The sequence below is a fragment of the Magallana gigas genome, chromosome 10 (assembly GCF_963853765.1).
Source record: "Magallana gigas chromosome 10, xbMagGiga1.1, whole genome shotgun sequence".
Taxonomy (NCBI): domain Eukaryota; kingdom Metazoa; phylum Mollusca; class Bivalvia; order Ostreida; family Ostreidae; genus Magallana; species Magallana gigas.
Window position 1 is genome coordinate 33,060,400 of NC_088862.1, and position 17,334 is coordinate 33,077,733.

Sequence of the window (17,334 nt, forward strand, 5' to 3'; positions counted from 1 at the left end):
CTGGAGATAGAAAAAAATTGAAATGAATTTACTGTGTCTGACAGTGACTTGTTATCATTTAACAGAAAATCAGGGTAAAACAAATTATTCTGTAACCATATTCTTTATTATATTTCATTTAGAAAAACACTCTGCTCTTTTGAGCAAACTATCATTTCGGACCTGTCCTGGTTCCACAGTATTTACCGGAATGCAATAAGCTACATTTATGTCTGTATAGTTCTCCTGAATAGAAATGTCACCCCGTTCAATTCCTAAATTGTGTAAGATGTCACATGCTGTAATGTACTACGCAGCCAGGTGAGGGGAAACCCTGAACCCAACCTGGAGAGTCTGAAATTGTTTTTTTTTTATGATTCCAAAAGTATGCTAGATCAACACTCTGGTTTGGTAAAGACTGGCATTAAACTTTTCCTCAGACCGCTTCGAAGGTGTCAAGTATGGTGTCATTAGATGTCGTGTAAGGGGGTGTCCGGATTCTCCCAGCAATATCCCATCATGCAATCCTTGATGGATGAAAATTACTTCATGAATAAAGATATATACAATTTATATATATATATATAGAGAGAGAGAGAGAGAGAGAGAGAGAGAGAGAGAGGGAGAGAGAAAGAGAGAGAGAGAGAGAGAGCAAGACAGCAAGTTTATTAAAGATTTTAGTAATACATGCATACCATTTTTAAACTGTTGGCAAAGATGGGAATTTCTCCAAATTCTGGAGTCGTGACATGAGCCAGGCCATCTTGCACACAGTGAAGTTACTCTTAAAGAGGAGCTGCACACCATCTTAAAATAAAGATTGATTTATATCTATAATTTTTTTTTTTATTATAAACACTTGCTAGTATATGTATTCTCGCACAATTTTGTGTGTTACTATATACTTAACCACCTAATAAGTACATTTGTTTTCCCTTTGTTTTACCTAAACATTGAGGCTATGGAACCCCTTTCTGTTCACATAATCAGGTTCATTAATTGATGGAGCCAAGATCCTTACCTGAGTTCCATCAATGCATCCTAGCACTTTAGGAAACCCTATTCATGAAAACAAAATGATTAGATACAACTGTATATTGATTTTCATATTACATGTAACTCAATTATCATTTTCATTATCTTTTAATCTATAGATTGATTAATGTGTGTGGATATTAATATGAACTAGTAAGAATGAAAATAAATGATAATGAAAGACAATTAAATATGTAAACTATATCAATTTTGTTCAACAAATTGATAATTTTAAGTTATTTGAATTGCGGTTTAGAGGTAATTGATTTTGAATTCTAAATGCACATGTATAATTTATACAAACTTTTAAAAACTTTATCACTGCCCCCCCCACCCCCCCCCCCCCATCCCCACCCCAACTTTGATTGCAAATTTATATTTTAAAAATATTTTTTTCAATTTTTATTTGACAGCAGTTTTTGTTCTCTAGGGAAGCTAGTTTGAATGAGAAAACTGGAAAGTGTTTGTATTTTCGTTCCATATTTGTTCATTGCCGTCCTCGTGTATCTATAAGATCATTCAGTAATAGATGGATCCGCCTTTATCTTTTTTCTCATCCAGTACTCCCCCCTTACACGAGAACTCTCATTATAAAGGAAAACATTAATATGGTATATTATTGAACACGACTACTTCACCGAGTCAGTATATGGAAAATAGTATGTGTTATATGCGGTGGTAGTGTAAGAGACAAGGAATTTTATTTGAAAAAGCAAGGTATTATAGTGTTTGCATTGTGTGTGCATGCACCTGCAACTCTTTTGAAACCCTCCTTCACTTTTGTTGCCACTTCACCGACAGGGAAGATGATTTGGGATCTGGCAAAAACAGCGACGATGGCGGCAGCAACAGCTCTGACGGATCTTCCAACAGATGACGCTGAAATTCCGAGACTGTCCACAATAAGGCGAAGGTGGGCCCCAGTCGCAACAAAACGCAAAAACACAATAAGACCTGCAGAAGTGGGGCCCTCTTGGTGTCTGTGATCAGCTGATCCGAAACACCATTGACGATGAAATTAATGGTGTCGGGACAAAATCTATCACGATGATAGATTTTGAACTCCTCAATCGTCTCCGATTGATCCAAGGGATTACTTCTATATCTGAAAACCCTCGGACGAACTAAAACATTAGGTCGTCTTCGATTTCGATGCAATCTTCTGTAAGCGGCAGCCATTTTGTTTGCTTGAGAATATTCTTAAGTTTACATTTTTGTAGACTCAAATATTTGAGAATAAAACAGAATTTGAGAATTTTTATTTTGCTCAACTTTTTTATGGCGGCGGCTGAGTCTGAGAATTGGGGAGTTGAGAATATTCTCAGACTTGAGAACATTCTCAGACTTAAAAATGTTTTATGGCGGTGGACCCTGAGGTACCCACAGGGATTACAGAAATCCATCATTGCCATGCATTTTATGTGAAAGTCAGATATGGTGTCAGTGATGTGGTTTGATTAAATTAACCCCAAATCTCTGAAATATACATGTTTAAAACCTCATGAACAAGCGACAAAATAGGATCATAAAAAGACAGTCTATGGAGATAAGATGCAGTCCATAGCAGTCCTTATTCCAACTGGTCAAGGTATGTATATTCACATCTTAATCAAATAATTTTCAACCAATCTTATAGTTTGTTCAAGCTTCCATCGCTTGTTGATTTTCTCAATGAATACACCTCAGGTCTCAATGTACAGAGTTAATTTTAAAAATCAGGCATCAGATTCCCCTGGCAAACAAAATTACCCCCCCCCCCCTCAAACACCCTCTCCAATCATTAACAGTATCACCCAGGTTGTTCATATTATTCGCAATGTGAAATTTTAGTGGTTATTTTTTTTTAAATTGATAATTTAAGGTTATCTGTATATTGATACTTAAAGTAATAGAAAATACAAATACTCCCCCCCCCCCCCCCTCCAAAAAGAATGTTTTTCACCTTTTTGATTTATATTCTTCTTTTGCATCATGTTATATTTCTTACCTAAGTTGTTTTTGAGCTGGGTTTTTTTTCGCTGATTTAAGCCATCTTAATTAAGCAACCAATGATGGAAATGCAATTTGGAACAGACTTCTTTATTTAGATTAATAATATACATGTAAAGTTAACAGCATTAAAGTAAAGGTAAAGGTAATTTGGGAATTTGTTTAAAATGATTCATTTTGTTATAAATTTGCTGAAAATATATTAAAATGAAATTGTAGGATTAAGTGTATGCTGCAGAAATAAATGAATTTGTCTCTTGTCATCACAACAGCGAGAGTCTGTCAAATGGGAGACATAGAACAGAAAATGTGAGTTGATGATTTTAAACAAAATTAATCAAAAAGTGATGTCACATGTAGATATTCAAATCAGCTGATAGTATATTATCTATCATGCAAGGATCAAGAGTTACACTTGTCCAGTTTCTGTGTCCAGCTGATCTATGTATTTGGACAAGTCAATCTACACAAACACTTGTCAGGTTTACAATTCATTTTTCTCGAACAATTATGATATGATGATAGACCTCAAAAAATGTCATGAAAAATTAAAACATTTTTTTTCTTTGTAATGGAACAGATCAAACTTTAAGTATAAAAAAAACAAATATAAAATTTCAGTGAAGGTTGAAAACCTATATCCAAATTATATAGTATCTTAGTTACTGAAATAAATGTTCTAAATCTACTTGTCAGTGTCATATCACTAGAACACACCAGCAGATTGAGTAGAATATCCTTCTCTTGAGTGATAAGATATGTTTTAAACCTTAATAATTTATTTTAAATATTAAGAAGATTTTTTTTTATACTGACCCAGTACTCAGATACACTGCGTTTGATAATAACAACAATAAGGATAATTTTTAATGAAATATTTTGTGACAGTAAATAATATGGAGACCAACCATACCAATACCATACCATACCTCTTATCAATTTCTATCATTTATTAAGGTTTTCCGCTCTCAGTGGAAAACCTTACTATTATCAGAAAATTTTTCAAATTTCTTCTTATTTTTTTTTTCTTCTAGACGCCAACTTTGATCCTTAATATCTCGCTCGTTTGTTCACCGATTGTTTTGAAATTTTCAGGACTGATAACATGCCGTGTGATGTTGTCGTTGCATATTTTAGTTGAGGAAAATCCATATCCGGTTTTGAGTTATTCTCCTTTTAGTAAAATTTAACAACTTCTTTTGTCCAGGTGGGTTAGCTTTAACGATGACTGGCAGAGTCTCAAAAATGGGCTGGTTTGGAAGCTAATACATTGAATTTGTCCGAGATATATTTTATTTATTATTTAAATGCAAATAAAAGGGGTGGTATAGATGTTGAAACAAAGATAAGAAAAAAAATCAAAAAAATTCGCGTATTTTCCGTGTTAGTTTTCTACCTGATAAAAATTTGCTATAACATGTATTTTAAAAGTTCTTGGTCTTACCCAGACCTTTCATTCGGTATACCGAAAAAGGGGCTGGTCCTTATAATTAGGGAGTTAGAGGCGTCCAAAGTTTCTTGTCAATAACTTAAAAAGGAATAAACATTTCTGATGCATTATTGAAGCAAAGTTGTAAAGAAATTAATTTTTTTTTTTTTTTTTTTTTTTTTTTGTAGATTTTATTTTTTCTTGTCATTAAATACAACATATAAACAACATTTTATCAATCAAAATATAATAGATGCGATAATAATGATAGTATTAGCATTGACAAAAGTAGCCACGGAACATGTGCTGGTAATAATATAAAATATCTAAATTAGGTCGTATGCATACATCTTTATGAAATGATAGACATTTTCTTTTTTAAGTTACATTTTACGGTACATGTATATTGCTTTAAAAAAAGAAAATAGTGGTAATAATAATAATAATAATAATAGGGTTTATCACAAAACTCATATATATAAATCCGAGTACAGTAAACGTAGATATATGCTGTCTATAGGGATCACCACTTCTTCGTTACAGTTCATTCACATACCCTATAGACAGCGCTACTGGAGGACTGGTTTCCTCTCAGTAGATATTTTATCTATAAATGTATAATTTTATATAACATAAGTTTACATATAGTAGTATTTTACAACATACGAGCAAAATCAGTGATATAACTTGCTCTAGATTTGTACTTCAAACATAAAACAGATGCGTAATTTAACAGAGATAATTTGATATGCGTCTTAAGACCTTCTTCGTTTTCATCTATTTTTTCTAATCTACAATACATTTTATACTTATATATTCTCAATGCTATTAAGGATATTAAAAAATTTAATGTTGCAGTTTTTCTATTGTTTTCTAAGTAAAAACCTATAATAATATGTTTCCATTTAACATCAAAAGAAAGAAATTCACGTAATAACCTCCATATCAATAGCACATTTTTACATTCATAAATCAAATGATAACTTGTTTCCATCTTGTTACACATCCTGCACTCTGGTTTCACATCTACCTTCCATTTACTTAAATATGCATTATTACACAATATATTATTAAGCAGTCGGTAATTGAAGTCAGATAATTGTTTATCTTCAACTTCTAAAATTTTACAGACATATATTTTTTCCCATTGTTGAGTATCGTGAATTTCAAACTCCTTCGATAGTTTTGTCTGATAGCAAGGTTTTGTAAACTTCTTCTTTATAAAATTTTTGTAAAAAAAATTACATTTTTTTCCATACAAGTTATCATAGCCAGTTTGAAAATAAAAATCTAAACCAATTTTCTTATCCAGAAATTTTGTATTTGCAAAATCATATTTTCTCACCACTGATTTTAACACAGAAATAATAGTCTTATATTCACATAACCAATTAGATCTATCTTTCAAAACATTGGTTAAACTTTCTAAAGTTCGAATTTTTCCATTATTATCCAGTATATCTTTCACAAATAGGATGCCACTTTTAACCCAATTTTCAAAAAATAATACATTTCCTTTGTATCGCATATTACAATTGTTCCATATCGGCTGTCGTACTATATCGACATTTGACATTACATCTAATCGGGAAATTTTACATTCATTTAGAGAACAAAGTATTTCTTTATAAAACAGTGGAAATTTTAGATTGTCTACGTTACTCGAAAATTGCAAAACATACATCACATCTATATTATATTTGTTACAAAAACCGTTCAGTATATTGTACAGAACTCCTTTTGATTTCAATATTCTTGGTAACCAGGCCGCTTTTAAAGCTTTGAGTTTACTTTCTACATCAATGATACCCAGACCACCATTTCTTACATCGCCGATAAGAGTATTGCGTTTTATTCTTTCTGATTTATTCCATACGAAATTAAATATGAGACGTTGAATTTTCTTTAAGAATTCCTTCCCTGGGAGGCATAAAATAGACGCTACGTATATAAGTTTTGATATAGCTAGTGTGTTAATTATGCAAGACTTTCCAAATAATGTTAATTTTCTGCGTTTCCATGATTCAAACAGTTTTTCCATATCATTATATATTTTCATCCAGTTTTTGTTGTAACATTCCTCTTTGTCATGCCCTATATATATACCAAGACACTTTACAGTATTATCAGCTACTTTTATTCCATTAATTTCTGTAAGTGTGTTTTTTAGTCCACCTAGCAATAAAAATTCCATTTTATTAACATTTATTTTGGATCCTGCGTGATCACAGAATTCGTGTACTATTTTCATAGTGTTTATAAAAGAAATATCATCTCTTACAGTTATTGTCAAATCGTCTGCGTGCTGAACACTTTTAATTTCATTTGAGTTTATGTTAATACCTTTTATGTTTGGATCAATTTTAATTTTCATTGCTAAAATTTCAGCTACAAAGAGATATAAGAGTGCCGATATAGGACAACCCTGTCTAATGCCACGTGACATATTACATGTTTTAGATAGCCAACCATTATTTTTCATTTTAAATGTTGGATTCCTATATAAGATTTCCACCCATTTCATAAAATTAATTTTGAATCCTTCTATAGTATTCATTTAAATGTTTTCGTAATTTATAGTCAGTATTTGCAGAAACAATTGTTGTCAGTTCGGTCCATTTTTGTGGGGGTGCGCACGTTTATGAGGTTATGAAAGGGCTTCTTGTAATGCACTAACTGATACATGTAGCGCGCAAAAATAATTCCACATAAAATTCCCAAATGTTTTTATACATATGTACATTTTCATTTCATATAGATAAACCTCTTTGACCTTATTTTTGTTGTTTGTTTCATAATTGTGCCCCTGTCTATATTTAGATGCATTTCGAGACTCAGGTAACCGATCGATAGGAGAGTCGCTAGCTGTATTCAGGCCGTCGCATAGACGACAGTGCATGTGCTTGTAGAGCTGGACGTACACGATTAACGCCCCAATGTGTTACTGTAACAGAGACATTTTGAATCGTTTCAGCACTGGGAGATGTGTTAATAATAAAAATGGTTCCAATGCATGGTAATTAAACTCAACTTTTCTACAATACGTATACACGGCCGTCATATAAAGCACAATGTGTATTACTGACATGACAAATGTACGCTGGCAATTTAAACGAACGCGGGATTGCTCCCGATAGAACAATTCTTTTAAAGCAAAAAAAAAAATACTGATTTGCGATGGATATAATATAATTATCATCGTGGAGATGATTTTAAAAAGTGAACTTAATATTCGTATACGATAATATTTGAATCCAAAGCCGCTAGTTTTAAGTTACGGTTACATTGTATTAGGGATATTAATTATGACTTGCCCCGCGTTTCAGGTTTTTTACTTGCAAAACATCTACAAACGAAAATACCAAACAACCTTCAGCAGCAACTTATACATTATTTATTCCATACACAATTCTAAAGAGGTAATTAAATAAAATTTATAAATGCTTTATACTTGTATTCGCTATCTTCCATGGAAAAAAGTGGCATGGAAAAAATGTTGTTCAATGTTCATCAAATACGCTGTAGCCTTAGCAATCGAAAATAATTAACAAACTGTATATTGATAGATTGACATATCAACAAACATTCAGACCCGAAATGTGTTTTCTTACAAGTTCTATAAAGCGTAGACTCAATGACTGAATTCTTTACCGTTTTCCGTCTGGGTTATTTTGAATCACGTGTGTATGTTATGTGTAGCCATATAGATGAACACTTTAAAGAAATTGTATACATGCAGAGCAATGAAATGCTAGGACAATAAAATTCCAACAATGTATATGGTGAGGCCGGTCAGACTGATACTGGTTCTGCTTGTTCTACAAATAGCGAATGTAAGACGAAGTATTTGGGTGTTATATTTTAAACAAATATAAGTATTGCTTTCTTAAAAGCTTGCATTACTCAACAAAGTATTTTATTGGAATCATTCTTAGTTACCTTAGCTGCATATATGTACCGCTCGGTCTGTATCCCGGAAAAATTGACTACCATCCGAAATTTTTCATACAAGGTCTACAGACTTGCAGCTAACATTACCTTTAAAAATACATTTTAGAATTTGCCGTTGTTTATAAATTCATTAAAATTTAAGAAGACGCGCAGAATCAAGTGGTAATATGTCGTTTGATATGGGATTTATGACGTCTATTTATATTGTTTTCACTAAAATTATTTCATTATTTCAAGCTTGTGGGTGGAATGAAATCAGTTTCACATGTTATATGACATAAAGATGTCCTCTCTCCACTTTTTCTCGAAGCAACTATTTTTATACAATTTACATAAAAAATGAATTATCATGGAGTTGCCCCCCCCCCCCCCCCCCCCCATTTTGGTAGCATGTAAAATAAATGGTATGAAAATCATAAAATTATGAGTGAAATTTTGAAAATTTTGGAAAATTCAATTTTTTTTTATTTTTTTTGCTTGTCAAGATTTGTTGGATGAGTTTGCCCCCCCCCTACAATTTCAAAAACGATGCTACGTGCTTGGAAATTACTCATTTCTTTATTCCCCTCTTTAATAATCAAAACAAACTAACAAACATAACCGATCCATATAAATATAATTACATGTATCAAAAATAAACTTAAAAAACAAACTACACATTCATCCTTCACCCACAATATTGCCTTTTCGATATCATCGTTGTAGACCCGTGTAACAATCTGTTAAGTAGGTGCTTGCACGAAAAAGAACCCCTTGCTGATCTACATTTTCATTAACGCATACAAAGAAAAAATATATTTTGATTTATTTTTGAATTTCTTTTGATGTAAAAAAAAAAAAAGAGAAGAAATTGGTTCTCAGTCTCTCTTTATGCCTGTTTGTTAGCGGTTAATCCAAGTTCATTTTGAATATCCTTTTGTAATTTAAAAAATGCGATGTAAATTTTTTTCATGCAATATTTCGGATAAAGCAATGAAGAGTTGTTTCTTGAAATTTTATTAGACCATACAATTGTAAAATGCTAACATTGAAAATTGTGCCCGATTTTTTTCTTATTTTTAAGGTAAAACTTTATTGATTTAAAAAATGATTCTTTGAGACAAACAAATTGACATAATCAATAAGAGTTACACAATCTCTAACTGCGGGTCTGTAGCTTTTAGTCAGAAAAAGAATCGGATGGACGACCTAGAACACAGATCGTCCATCCGAATTTCTTGAAAATTGCCATTATTTTCGTACGCGGACGCAATAGTCACCGAGACTAAATGGTTCGTATCTTAAGTTTAAACTGTTGTGAAAGGTAATATTGGTTTTCTGATAATTATGAACATGAATAATTTTTTTTAAAAAATGGTTAAAATTACAGTAAAATTACCGGCATCGGTCTACTCCGTGCGCGGATCTAGAAGGGGAAGGGTTCCAGACCCCCCCCCCCCCGCGAAATTTCTGTCAAGTACGTGTACAACTGTACATTATAAACTTACCAAATATGCCTCGGACATCCCTTGGCAAACTCAAATAACCGTCTGACTTTTCAACCTCCACCCCGGAAAAATTTTCTGATCCGCGCATGTTCCCCCTCCTCGAAATACAAAATTATTCCTCAAAACCCCTTGAAAATTTCCAGGATCTCCGCATATATACTAAGAGATGCGGCGAATCAAACTAGAGACAACGTGTTAAGATCTGTATTTGCTTATAAACATGTAGTATCATCGTGCAAAATGCACTGTTCAATTATAATTTTTTTTACTTTACTTGTAAAATTCAACATCTGTTTCGTAATTTTTTCTCACAGTTTATTTCTTACATAGTTACCTTTTTTTTATTTAGTGATTGACACTTTTCAGACTTTATATGTGATTTCAAAGAGACAGAGTGTCATGTCTCAAGGACTGTTAATCTCTTAAAACAACATTGTGCAATTATCAGATTTTCATTTCTTGGACATCAAAGACTCATTGAGTTTATTTAATTATTTTATATCTGTGAACCTTTCAACCAGCTTACTTATATCATTACCTGTCAATTGCAATTTATACTCATTGTTAAGATTCTTATAAATAGTTATGTACAATTGTCAATGCGCAGTCTGGAATACGGCGGCCAGCACCGGCCACGTCCGACTCTCTCAGAGTCTTAAGTCCGGAGGCCACTTCTGGCCATATCCGACTTGTTTGTAACATGTCTGTCTGTTAAATTGTTATAAGTTTGCCATCGTTGAGTCTCGTCCAATAATGTGGAATCCTGCATCAATTGTTTATTTCTCTGGAACTGAATACTGGTTGACCTTCGGGAATACGGCAAACCTTCCCTTCGTTTAAGCTTACGGCCCACAGCGCGCCCCAACCTTTTACCTTATACACTTTACGCCAACATTCCCTCACCCGATTCGTACTGCACACGACCGATGCAGATCCAGACGAATTCTCTATCACCGTAAAATCTACGCGGTCACAGAAGTATAATACTTTGTTTCTCAGTGTTTACACATCTAATATTGTACTATGGTCAGCTATCAATTTTTTGTAATACGTCACAAGTATGACGCAGCTACGACGGAAAACCTAATCGTTGCTTGCAACGAGCTCGTTTCTAGTTTTATATGCTATTCATAATTTTCCATACTTTTCAATGACAAATTACAATTTAAAATAGCATTTACACAAGTAAGCAACTTGCCCAAAGAACAGGTTAATATTTTAGTTAATGGCGGGCCCTGTTATGCTATATCTAATTCAGTTGCAGCTATTAATTAGTGCATGCAGCTATAGACTAATATTCCAAGTGAAAATAACATTAATCAATATAACTTGAGATAATAATTAAAAGCCATTTCCTCTTTTTCACTTTTTTAAATTTTGTACATGTAAACATAAACACAACAACATTTGAAAAAAAAAAACAACAATTCACTCAAATTTGAACATGTCTGTTGTGGTATTTTATGCGAAATACATACATGTAAATGATTTTATTAAATGATCCATACATGTAATATTTTACTTTTTCAACATTGCAGAGTGTTGAGGAAAATGATCAGAACAGTCCAGTGAATACCAAGACCAGCAAGACAGTCAGACATACAATGCTAGATGAACAAATAATAAACAAACTGAACTCGCTAAAATATTGAGCAATTCAACATTAATTTATTGTTACTGTGTTGTGTATTTTTATATTATTTTCATGATTTGGAATATATTTTGAATATTAATTTGAAGAATTAAATATTAGTATTTAAGTAAGTGTTGATTTTTATTTCTGGAGTTGCATTGAAAAGATATATCATTTTCCCCTTGTGCGGATATTTGGAGTTTTCTGCCCTTTATCATACAAAAAAATCAATTTAAGCCTTCTTAAAGTGGTAAAAATCATAAATATTGTTATCTATTCAAGCAGTTAACCTATTTCATTAATGGAAAATATCTAAAAACAGAATTTCATTCTATTATTTTTTTAAGACTCATTTAATAAGGTTTTCTTGCATTGGAGTTATCTGCCCTTTGCAAAAAAAAATATAGAAACAATTCTTATAAAGCCAAATTAAATTATCCTGATACATTGAATTTAAAATATTTTGAAATATTTAATCAGTTTCTCATTTATTTAAGCAGAAAAAGTATTTTAAAGGAGTTTTATGATCAAATTATTGTTTAAAAAATATTTGATAAACATTTTTAGGGGGTTGGTAGTATTTATTTATATAATTTCTATATGTAAAAAAAATTAAAAACAAATCATATGTCAATGAGGCAGGTATCGCAGTCTATACTGAAATAGCTAGTACACGCTTTACAGATGTTTGATTCGCCTCTAAATTTATCGCGGGAAATATGGCGCGAGAACACTGTGACGTCATCTATAATTTGTTCGTCTTTGTTTACCTATCTCGACTCAATATACGAAGGTATGGAAGCATGTAACAAATCTCTTGAGTCTCGCCAAAGCAAATGCGGTACTCAAAACGTGCCTTCAAACCTTAAGACACCGTAAATTACGATTTAAACGTCGGCCATTTTTGGCATAGCACCAAGGGTGAAAACATTAGAGAGCATTATGGGATGTAGACAAAAAATTTTGTTTCATGAACTGTAGGTTAAGCTCGTTCTTTTTCCTGCGCACACTGGTTCTTAAAGTATCTGATATTTTTATTATAAATAAATAAAGGTTATTGAAAAAATGGCCCTTTTTTATTATTTGCATTCAAATTCATTTACGCTGCGTTGTTAATTTTATTTTTATTGATTTATTAGAAATCATTATTTGATCACATGCTGCGCTCGCCCAAAAGGTTGCACCGTTAAACATATAACAATAGATCCAACAAAATACTTAACACAATTTTTAAATGGTTTGTTAGAGAAGATTCATTGCCATTTCTAATTACTTCTCTTTCTGAATTGTGCAGTTCTGAATAACAGAGGGTTAGTGACCCGGTATATCACACTTACAATCCATCCTATAACCCACTGACATTGACATACAGACCTGTAAACACAAGCCGATTTGAATAAATAAATACCTACCAAAAAAGTAACTTAAAATCTTAGACTGATGTATAATATACTTTGGTATTTATTGATTATATGAGAGTACGAGGGTTGTTGTCCCAAAATAGCGTAGACAAGTGGCGTTATTCAGTTAATCAAATACAAAGAAAGATGAAATTTGTACCACAAAGGGTTCAAGATATCTGCATTCAAATAATGTTTTAAAATCAAATATTGTTTGAGATTAAATTAGTGAAATGTTAGATCATGTTAGATCAGAAATTCAATATGCGGCACAATGTCAAAAACAAAAAGTTAAAATCAACATAATGAAATAAAAATTGCGAGAAAAAGTACTTTTTGAATAAAACAATTCAAATAAAACATACTTCAATATTTGATAATAAATCTATTAGGTACTCAGAAAATGTTTTGGCTATAACAAAACTTTTAAATATTATATAGCGCGTTTTGTGATAAGTTGAAAAGTTAACTCGTAATAAAATGACGATGTCAGCGTTTAACTGATACACTTTTGTAAAAACTATGAAATAAATCCTAAGCGGCTTTGGAAGTAAATGAAATGAACAAAACCGATTAGAAATGCGTTTTGTGAATAAGTAGTTAAACAACATTGTTTGAATATCAGATTGGAGACGACTGATCGTTTGTACTTAGAAAATATAAAAAAACAAAACAAAACTAGAAATATATGTTGAATGTGCACTCAGGGTACATGTTCAAAGATGATGTTTTTCGAAAACATTTTCGGAAATAAAACGTAAATGTTATCGTAAAACGATGTGGAGGGTTAAGCAACAACGTAAAACTGGAAATTTTCGACGTCGCACATTGCGCCGCCTGACAAAACTTGTTGTTAATAAATATTTATTTTCTCGAGAAATAAATAAAGTACAGATGTAAATTTTTCAGTATTGTTTGCCAAAGGGTCATTGAAGAAAACATAGAAGTCTAATAAAATTGCAGTGAACAGATTATAAATGATGTGTCCTGTCTACATTATTTTGGGACAACCCTCGTACTTCACGCATTCTTCTCTTTGTAGCAGTTTGTATTCTGTTAAACGGACACTGCTCGAGTGATTGTTGGTATGAGTATAGAGCAGCCTTATAGTTCCCTGTGATCTGTTGACATATTCCTAGGATCTCCCAGGAAAAATCTCTGTATGTATCAATAGTCTGCGGTTCCTGATCTCGGTGAACTAGGACATATAGCTCATTCAGAGCTTTTTTTGATAATGTTGCATCAAAGTGTTTATTATAACACAAAAACTTAAGAAAGTGTAACAGTACAGACACTCCAATATGAATTGTAAGTTCCTTGTTTTGTAAAGCAGACTGTTGTTCTGTTCTCAATTCACTGATATAGTCGATTTTACTGTGAAGTTCTATAGCCACCATACAAGCCTGTCTCATCTTTGTTGACCAGAAATGTCCACTCGTAGCCTCAGTTGTTTTTTCTCTGTAAACATGTACATGTTTCCAATACATCGAATGTTCCCGTGTTAACTTGGCATTTGTCATCTCTATAACAGATATAGCTTCCCTGTATCTGAATGTCTTGTAATAATACATGGCAATGTGCAACATATCAGAAATATACCCAAACTTAGCTGCTAATTTCAGCATTTGATAGGAAATTTTTTTAGCAATGTATACCTGTTTATGGCAACCCGTGCTAGAATACCTGTTGTGTAATTTGAATGCAGTACACTGAAGGATGAAGGCTGTACATTTTTGTAACATGACAACTTGAAACTGTGTCAGTTGTGAACATACTACATTTTCTACAGCTGTTATCGCTTTTGTTAGGCAAGATAATTCTCCTGAGGTAGTAACAACTGTTAAACATTCACTGACAAGTTCTATGACATACTCAGCTTCAGACCTAATTATACAAAGAGAAATGCCATTTGGATTGTTTAGAGCATAAATCATATCGGACTTGATAGAAGGAATCTGTAACACACAGGCCAGACCTTTCTCGTACCATTCATGTAACTGTAGGAACAATCTGTTTTGTGCTGCGCCATGAACCTTTGTCATAAATAGATTGTTCTGTGGGATAAAAAAGTTGGGACAAACTCCCTCATACACCCAACGAAGGAGAAGTTTAAAGCAGACCCAGAAGCCGGCCAGGAGATTTTGTGGACTCCAGTGAGGAACCGAGTTATGTTGAATCGCCCAAAAAACTGCTGTCTTCATGTGATAGGAACACAAAAGTGTTTTAGTTTCATCTGATAGTTGCTGTTTAACATTTTTCAAGAAAAGTTTTAACAGTCCATATGTCAAAAACTGACAGTGATTCATTGATGACACGAGTTTGTTTTCGGCTTGAGAAAAGGAAATTCTCCATTCTTCATCTCTATGGGGTCCTAATGGGCATCCTATTGCTACAAAATGACATCCATTTCTAATAATGTCATTAACAACTATAGGATCAGGCCATGAGTGACATCTGTCTTTCCAAGAAGAGGCAGGCGATGGCCAAAAGTCGCAAACAAAGCACCAGGCATGGTCATATTCTACTCCCCCTCTAACACCACTACCACAGGGACCATGTACTGTAGAACCAGGAGTTACTGCTGAACAAGTTAATTGTCTGTATTTAGAACTAGATATATATTCCCCGTTATTTTTTATGACCTTTGCTTCTTGGACATTTTTGTATGTTGATAATGCCAGTGGCTGAAGTAAAGTGAAACCTGGTGGACTCTCAGAACTGTCAGAGAGAATCAAGGTTGTATTGGCTGTGTTGTAATCCTCAGACTGTGACATGTCCATAATCACTCGATGGTCATTTTGCCAGTACATAAAGTCAATATCTGATCCTTTCAGTCTGAATCCTTCTCTGAAACTTCCACTCAACATTCCAATGACCCCATCATTAGCTGCTACTCGTCTGTTCAAAACCTCTCTGATGTCGCATGTTTCCCTTCTGATCGCCATCTGAGTTGAGTTACCAATGATTTCACACAGTATCACAAACACTGACTCTGACATGTGCTGCCGTCTCTCATATCTGTCAATTAAAAAAATTAATATAAAGTGATGAAAATTTAATTTACAATCACATTATATGCTCATGAATTTGAATGAGTTTGTTTTTACTGCATCAAACTAGCTAGAACCGCTTGGTCATTCCAATTCACGGATGTAATTAATACATATGCAACGAATTTGTTGAGAATATTACTATCTTTAAAGCGTTTAACTACATCAAAAAGCCTGTGACTTCCGTGCAGTGCACGAAATGCGAACTGTGTAGCATTTTGTGCAAACCTGTTAGAATTTCGGTAAAATCGTTAGAGTTTTGTGTAAAGCTTTAACATCTAAAAAGCTACCTAGAAAGCGATAAAATTACTTTTTTTTTCATTGAAACTTGTATTCGTTTTTGACAAAAAAAGAATTAGTCAGTTTTAAACAAAAACTGCTTAGAACATCTTTTTACGGTACCGGTACAATATACGCCATACATTAAAACATCAATATGACTTCAATATAATTATTTGATACTAATCAACATAATAAATGGAAAATATCAAATATAAATCTAATCTCATGGATAATCTTACAATATACAAGTGAACATGCACAGGTAATTAATGTATGCATTCTATATTAGTATACTTATTTTAATCGGTTTGTGGTACATAGGTAGGTTATAAGTATGTTGCATTGATTCTGCACTTTTTTCAGATAAAATATCGGCAACAAAAAGATTAGACAGCCCTGTCTTATTCCTCTTTTCATTTCGTATGTTGTTGAAATCCATCCGATATTCTTTATTCTAATTAATGAACTTTCATATATAGAATTTTTGTCTAATCTAAAAAGTTTTCCCCAAAGTCTAATTTTTCTGGTGTTTTAGAATTATAAAAATTCTATTCTGCAAAATTAAATTCTATTTCCAAGTCTAAAAATAACAGGATCCCCTTTTTGTTAAAATTTTTCACAATATTCAGAATATCTAAAATAAAGCGGGCATAAATACCTACATGTATATATCTGCCTTTTATGTAAGTTATTTGCTCATTACCGATTTGGTTTGAAGTAAAGGCAAAGCTTTGAAAAAAAGTTAAGCAACGTGCAAAAATGATTGCTATGATTTTTTTAGTCTGTGTTAGTAAAACTAATTGGTCAGTATTTTTAACAAAATTAGCATTAGTCAGACAGCAGGTTGGCCATCAAACCGAAAAGTCAAAAAATGGACAAATACAATTCTAAATAAAGCATGTTCAGCAGCAACTGCGGAGGCAGAAGCCAAAGTGTATGAGAGAGAAGAAAGTGAAACCAAAAATAAAAGAAATTACATCTTGGATGAACTACTCAAAGACAGAGGTCAGCGTGTTGCAGACTATGGGGAAAGTGTTTCTCGAGTTCAAGAAACAAATGTTAGAAAACATGTGAACTCAAAAATTGTTCAACCAGTTCC

The 17,334-nt window shown here is 32.7% G+C and overlaps 1 pseudogene; it reads right to left on the minus strand.

The window, feature by feature from the left end:
• Nucleotides 1–6: 6 nt before the first annotated feature.
• On the minus strand, nt 7–15,902 carry LOC117688236 (putative nuclease HARBI1; annotated as a pseudogene).
• Between the last annotated feature and the right edge of the window lie 1,432 nt (nt 15,903–17,334).